We start from the raw sequence: 8475 nt of genomic DNA, 5'->3' as shown, positions 1-8475 counted from the left end.
CATTTCTTTCCAAGACACTTAAAAGTGTAAAGATTTAAATATCTTCTTTCACAGAGAATTAATATATTAAAAGTGTATGTTAGTATATTCTACTTTGAGAGTTGATATAATATACCTTTACATCACTTCTGTATACAGGGCCTTATTTTGTTTTATAATGTGGCTTGGGCAGTGCTATCATGATGCAATAATTTCTAAATTTCTCCCACCAAATTATAACCACTAATACAGTGCTTTTCACATCACATTTCTCATTTGAGTTAAAACGTCAGGCATCAGAAGGAATATGTATTCATTTCAAATTTGTGAGGTCAGAAGCTTTTGAAAATTATGTTTACCTTTTCATGATCTTTACACTTAAACTAATAATTTTCATCTCCAATGGACTTAGTGATAGCCCCTCTTAATATTAAGGTACAAATGTGAGAAGATTTAGCTGGAGGCCATAGTTTAAATCATAAATAGCTCTTAGTTTCTTTGCATGAATTGCACAGAAGAGCTCTAACACAATACACTTCCTGGAAAACATAAAACTCAATTTTTTTTAATGTGGTTAATCTTTAGGCTTAAAAGAAATCCAGAATCAAAACAAGTAAAAAAGACACAAGTCAGGCTAAAGTCGCACAGTTTTAAGAGCCCCAGCCCAGGAGTTCAGACACCTGGATTTTTGTTCCATGAGTTCCATTAACTGACAGGGTTGTACTAATTGTGCAGCCAAGTAGACTGTGCTCTGGAAACTCAGGAGCACCATTCATGTGGTCCAAACTTGATCATGTGAACCGTGCCCCTTAGTTTTCTCACCTGCAAAGCAAGACAACTGCAACAGGTATCTTTTAGGCTTCTGAAGTTATAGATTTGCAACCATCTTCTCCATGCATTTTCATTAATTACATATATTAGCTCTGCCCATATTTTCAGAAAAATGCATATACGATTTGGTGATAAATTATTAATAATGTCAACACAACATTTCATCAATCTATTTCACAGAAAGTGAAGCTTGTAAAGGCACATTTTATGAAGACAGTATATGGTAACAAATAAGTTATAGTTTACTGTTATTGATATAATAGTTTTTAACTTAAGGATTCCTATATTTCATTCTTCTATCCCAAGGTGCACAATTTTTACTAACTTAAAAACTAGTCAAGGAAATATATAGTGGTACATACATAAAAATGAAAGTAAAAGTGAAAGTCAGTCATGTCCGAGTCTTTGTGACCCCATGGACTATACAGTCCATGGAATTCTCCAGGCCAGAATACTGGAGTGGGTAGCCTTTCCTTTCTCCAGGGGATCTTCCCAACCTAGGGATTGAACCCAGATCTCCTGCATTGTTCATTGGGGCAGATGCTTTACCAGCTGAGCCACAAGGGAAGCCCATACATAAAAATCGGGAGAAGTAATTACAATATCTAAATAATAGCAAGCAGAGATGACAAAGGAAAGAATTTTAGGAATAGCACACTATTACTAGTCATTTATTTACTTTAAAATTGATCAGGTTAAGAATGTTCAAAGAAATAGCTTTATTAGCATCTTTTATTGCTTCTCTCTTATATCCTAAGTCAATGTAAAGAAGGTGGAAAGCAAGTGTATTTTTCCATAGTCTGTCTCTTCACATTTTATTGCCAAGGATAAACTTGAAATTAAATGCTTTTAATATTCTGATAAATATTCATTTATATGATGTTTATAGGTGGTTTCAATTTACTGAAAAGGTACTACAGGACATGCTGAAATTCTTACAGATTTATAAAGTAAGAAAAAGGGTTTTTTAAATAAAAATGAGCCAGTGAAATCTAAATGCTATTGAAGGACCTACTACCCTCAGATTAGATTAGGAGGGTTGGCTTTGGACGTGGCTTGAATTGGAAGCGAAGATAAGCAGATGTAAAAGAGTTAGAGAAGAAAATAGAAGATCAATCTGAAAATAAAACTGGCTTTAATAATTCTTCACATCTTTGAATAGAAGCCTATTAAAACACTTTAGAAAGATTTGACAAATCTTGACAAGATGAAATGTAATTGTTTCCTGCTTAAAACCTAATATTTTAACTATTTTTATAGACTGGGGATGAAAATGGAGATTATTAGGGGCTTCTGCCTCCTTTGCTAATGCATTAGTTATCTATTGCTGAGTAAAAAAAATTACAATACAAAGACACTGGCCAAGGCTGGGTTCTGGCCTGGTGATTCAACTGGGGAAGGATCCATCACTCATGTGGTTGTTGGAAGTATTCACTTCCTTGCAAGTTATAGGATTTATGGAAGCGGACTTGTTTAAAAACCACAGGTGAAGAGAGAAAAAGTCAGCTAGCCAGACAGATTCTAACATAACATAATGTAACATAATCATTAGACTGACATTCCTACACATTTGCTATACTCTATTGGTTAGAACCAAGTAAGTCACGGGTCCAGGAAAAGGAGGTAATTACACCTGGAAACAGAGGTCATAAGGGCCACCTTAGAGTCTTCTTGCCACAGTCCACCCTCTGGAATCAATAATTCACATCTCTTTCCTTAAAAAACTAGGAACAAAACCATCATATGACCCACCAATACCACTTCTAGGCAGATACCTTGAGAAAACCAAAACTGAAAAAGACACATATGCCCCAGTGTTCATTGCAGCACTATTTACAATAGCTAGGACATGGAAGCAATTTAGATGTCCATCAACAGATGAATGGATAAAGAAGCCGTGGTACATATTTATACAAAGGAATACTACTCAGCCATAAACAGGAATGCATTTGAGTCAGTTCTAATGAGGTAGATGAACCTAGAGCCTATTATACAGATTGATGTAAGTCAGAAAGAGAAAAACAAATACTGTATCTTAACATATATATGGAATCTAGAAAGACGGTACTGATGAACCTCTTTGCAGAGCAGCATTGGAGACACTGAGAACAGACTTACAGACAAGGGCAGAGGGGAGGAAGGAGAGGGTGAGACGAATGGGAAGAGCAGCATGGAAGCATATACACTAACATATGTAAAAGAGACAAATGGAAATTTGCTGTATGAACTCAAACTGGGGCTCTGTAACAACCTAGAGGGGTAGGAAAGGGTGAGAAATGAGAGGGAGGTTCAAGTAGGAGGAGAGATATGTATATCTATGGCTACTTCATGTTTGATGTATGGAAGAAATCAAACCAATATTTTGTTTCAATTAAAAAATAAATTTTAAAAATTCACATCTTTTCCACATGCAAAATGCATTTGTCTCTTCTCAAGATTCTCAAGAGTCTCATTGCATTATAGCATCAGCTCAAAGTCTAAAATCTCATCATCTATATTAAGAATTAGGTCCAGGTGCAGATTAGGCTCTTCGGTGTAATCTGTTAAGTATAGCTCCTATGAAACAATTACTCTCCATATTTAGACTTGATCCTTTGTATATTCTATCAGTATTTATTCTAACTGGAATATTTGGTCCATTTCCAGCCAGCAGTGCATACATGTGTTGGTTAAGTTCCTTAATATTCAGGCATGAAAGTGACCTCTGTCAAAGTTGTCTGTCAAAATACTGGATTTTACTCTACCTACACAGGTTCTTTCTACCTCAATTTCTTAGCAGAAGAAATAGCTGGGTCCCATTTATTAGAAGACAGTATCCATGGGAGACTATAGGAAAGATACTAGGTCAGCCAAAACCTTCATCCAAGTTCTTCTGTAAGATGTTACAGAAAAATCCAAGCCAAATTTTTGGCCAGCCCAATAATGCAGGATCTATGGACCTCTAACTATATTCAACTTTATTCTTGACTAAATCCATCTCTTTGGTTCCTGACCTCAAGTGCAGCACCCACCACATTCCCAATTGGGTTTCCTCATCCAGTCAATCCTAGAGGAAATCAACCCTGAATATTCTTTGGAAGGACTGTTGCTAAACAGGCTGAAGCTTCAATACTTTAGCCACCTAATGCAAAGAGCCGACTCATTGGAAAAGACCTGGACGCTGGGAAAGATTGAAGGCAAAAAGAGAAGGGAGTGGCAGAGGATCAGATGGTTAGATAGCATCACCAACTCAATGGACATGAATTTGAGCAAACTCTAGGATATAGTAGAGGACAGAGGGGCCTGGCGTGCTACAGTTGATGGGGTCGCAAAGAGTCAGACACAACTTAGTGACTGAATAACAACAGCTTTAGAATCCTTGTCAGAGATCTGCTTCCAGCTCTAGTCTGGGCCAGGTCTATGAACACTCCCCCCTCCCAGGTTTTTCCCCTCCTAAAGAGTCCAACCTATGAAAAACAGCTGCATCCTACACTGTACGATTTATTAAATCATTTCTTCACTCAACTAATGTAACTTCTGTTGCAACCTTCTCTCCTCAACCCACAGAAGTGGATTTCTCTCCAAATTAGGTTTTGGGAAATCTAGGAGGTGAAGGATAGAAACAAAGGCATCTTCATTCATCTTCCAAGGGATGAAAACCTTGGATTTCAAAGTACATCTCTCCTGACACACAAAGCATGATTTTTCTAAGTGGTACCTTCCTCAAAAATAGGAGTTCTATATTTGAATCTCTGGGATTAAGTTCTGTATTTGAACATCTGGGTTTTTCCTGAGAATATGAAGATGTTGTCTCAATGCACTTTGAAGATGCAGTGCTTTAATCAAGCTGATTGTAAATTATCAAAGTATAAAAACATTTTAGTATAGGAAATACTTGACATTTCAAAATAATGGCTTTTTGTTAATTACTGCTTCTATAGAACGAGTGTAAGATCTCCAGTGGAAACTTAGTATCATAGAGGAAACAGGTTTACTAGCTTGAAAATTAGTATCAGCCCAATTCAGACAGAAACAATGCATCTTACCACATATTGCATTGAGAATATGCCATTCTTGAAAATCTTGGTGTGTGGAAGAAATTTCATATTTACAGAAAACATTACTGTAAAATAAGTGAAAAATATTAATATATTATGAATTAACATTTTTATTATTAAAACATTATAACAATAGTATTTAACTTATATGCAGAGTACATCATGAGAAACGATGGGCTGGAAGAAGCACAAGCTGGCATCAAGATTGGGAGGAGAAATATCAATAACCTCAGATATGCAGATAACACCACCCTTATGGCAGAAAGTGAAGAAGAACTAAAGAGCCTCGATCAAAGTGAAAGAGGAGAGTTAAAAAGTTGGCTCTGTATTCATTAAACTAAGATCATAGCATCTGGTCCCATCACTTCATGGGAAATAGATGGGGAAACAGTGGCTGACTTTATTTTTCTGGGCTCCAAAATCACTGCAGATGGTGACTGCAGCCATGAAATTAAAAGATGCTTACTCCTTGGAAGGAAAGTTATGACCAACCTAGACTGCATATTAAAAAGCAGAGACATCTAGAGATGTCTAGTCAAGGCTATGGTTTTTCCAGTGGTCATGTATGGATGTGAGAGTTGGACTGTGAAGAAAGCTGAGTGCCAAAGAATTGATGCTTTTGAACTGTGGTATTGGAGAAGACTCTTGAGAGTCCCTTGGACTGCAAGGAGATCCAACAAGTCCATCCTAAAGGAGATCAGTCCTGGGTGTTCATTGGAAGGACTGGTGTTGAAGCTGAAACTCCAATACTTTGGCCACCTGATGTGAAGAGCTAACTCATTTGAAAAGACCCTGATGCTGGGAAAGATTGAGGGCAGGAGGAAAAGGGGATGACAGAGGATGAGATGGTTGGATGGCATCACTGACTCAATGGACATGGGTTTGGGTGGACTCCAGGAGTTAGTGATGGACAGGGAGGCCTGGCATGCTGCAGTTAACAGGTTCACAAAGAGTTGGACACGATTGAGTGACTGAACCGAACTGAACTGAACAATAGTACAGAATATTCAAAAATAGATAGGGAAATAGGTAAGCCTACCATCTTAAAAAAATCACAAATTATTTAATATGTTTCCTTTCAGTCTTCTCTACATAATTGTATATAGCTATAACAATGGCCTGCATTCTATTTCATATACTTATTTTTCACTTATTAAGGCGTTTCTATGTTGCTATGTTCATGATCATTTCTTCTAATTGCATAGTCTAACAAGTAGGTCCATTCAATTTACCTATTAAGATACTATTGTGGGTTATTTTTTCTTCCAATTTGTCTTCCTGTTATCAATAATACTATAAGGAACATCTTCCTCAACAAGTTTTTCCTTTAGCTTAATTTGGTAGAATACATTCAATAAATTGACTTGCTTGTTAAAGCATTACAAATCTGTTCATGGCTCTTGATTTCCGTTACCACGCTGCCTTCCCTGAGGGCTGTATCACTTATCTTCCCACTTGCAAGGTATAAAAAATATCATTTTCATTGTTTGTTCTCAATCATTTCCTTTGAGTAGAAAAATAACTTGTTCTGCCTTTTAATTTCATTCTATGATTACTAGCAACCACAAACCCATTTTTACTGTTTCCTTAATATTTCTACTTCATTTTGGAAAGAAATTTTATTTGTATTTGCCAATTATCCTGGAGTAAAACTTTTTTGCTTATAACTGAATGTTCTTTTCATATGTCATCATTAGCTCTGATTACAGACAATAAAATACTTTTCTCTATCATTTCTTTGGTGGTACAGTTTTTAAGAGCAATTGAATCATCAGCTAGAACTGCCAAATATAAAAATCCCTCACAACATATCTAACAATATTTTTAAACTGTAATAGATGAGCACAATCAGTTCTTTATTTTAAATCACCACCTTTATTAATCTTAACAGACTCTACAGGACTCCTCCAGAATTCCTGCTATTCCTTCAGGGCTAACTTATGCCATTATTCCATAAATGTTTCTTATAATAACACTCAGTTTTTAAAAACAATGTGAAAACCTAAGAGGTTATTAAAAAAACTTCAACATCAGTGACACATTAATATAAATCAGTTCACATCCTTAGAGATTATAATTTTTAAAAATACATTTAACAAACATAAAAATTACAGTTAACAGTAAATATGGCTCAGACAGTAAAGAATCTGCCTGCAATGCGGGAGCTCTGGGTTCGATCCCTGGGTCAGGAAGATTCCCTGGAGAAGGGAATGGCAACTCCTTCTAGTATTCTTGCCTGGAGAACCCTATGGACAGAGGAGCCTAGCAGGCTACAGTCCATGGGGTTGCAAAGAGTTGGACATGATTGAGCGACTAGTACCTTTTTTTTTTTCCATACTTTCAAACACAAATGCATCACATAGAAAAATTTATGAAAATGAAAAATAGGCATTTATGTTAGGTTCATTTGCAAGCAAGTATTATCTTCATTGTCTGCCCAAGGGTGATCAATACCCATAGGAAACAGCATCACTGCAAGGTAGGAAGATGAAAAACTGAGTTCAAATTCAGCTCTGCCAGTTAGCAGGAACTGAGGGAATGCAACCTTGTTAATCCACATCTGCTTCTCATCTACAAAATAGAATAATATTCCTCTCCACTCAGCACAGGGAGCTTTGTATACCTTTATCTATCCCACATTTTTACAAGATTGCTTTCAGGCAGAAATTTTAGGTTCCACTTTACATGGAGATCTCTGACTTTTCTATTTAAACAATTACCTCCTCTTACATTCCAGATTTCCTTTCTCCCGTTATCCATTGTTCTCCATAGCACAGCTCACCCTCTGATACACCATTTATGTTTATGGTCTGCACTCTGCCACTAGAAAGTAATCTGGAGAGCCAGGATTTTGCTTTTTTAACTTCTGTATCTTCAGCCCTAGAAAAGTATACTCATAGATATTTGTTGAATAAATATACTATGATACCACTCTTAAGCCAGGTTTCTTATAGCATTTTTCTCTTTTATAATTTCTTCAAAAAATTATTTTATAGGAAAAACATATTCTAAATTATGATAAATCTATTTTTCACTTGTTATCTAATCAGTAATGAGAGAACATTTTTGACTGGGAAAACTTTAGCATTGTGCTTGAATCCCTCCTACACATATTTAAAGTGCTATTTCTTTTAAACTAGAGTGTCAAATCTATTTTTTCCAATTTATTTTAAATTGAGATTCAACATGAAATTATCAAGACATTAGATTGTGCGTTCAATAAAATCTCTGGGCATCATGTTGAGCCCTTGGTGGAATTCTCCAAGCTGGACCTCAAAGTCTAACTCAGCTTGAATCTACAGAGCTGAGAGTCTTCACATCCAATTGTACATATTATCCTGTACAAAGTTCTAAAAAAAGGCAACACATTTTGGTCTTATAATTCTATGTGGAAAAAGAGATGCAAGAAGTTTTCTCATGTGGTTGACTAGGAATGACCTCTTTGAAAATAGCCAAATCTGTCTCCTAGCTCTGCGATGTATTAGCTGTGTGACTTTATTTAATAAAGTATTTAATTCCCCCAAAGCCTCACTTTCCACATTTGTATGTGCCCTCCAAGAATGGAACCTCCAAGAATGGAAACCCCTAGGCCTGTAATCAAATTCTGCTGACCTTCAAAGTCAGATTC

Source organism: Bison bison, unplaced genomic scaffold (genome assembly GCF_000754665.1).
Source record: "Bison bison bison isolate TAMUID 2011002044 unplaced genomic scaffold, Bison_UMD1.0 scf7180017864525, whole genome shotgun sequence".
Taxonomy (NCBI): Eukaryota; Metazoa; Chordata; class Mammalia; order Artiodactyla; family Bovidae; genus Bison; species Bison bison.
The sequence above is the reverse complement of the archived record's forward strand: the minus strand, read 5'-3'. Positions refer to the sequence as shown.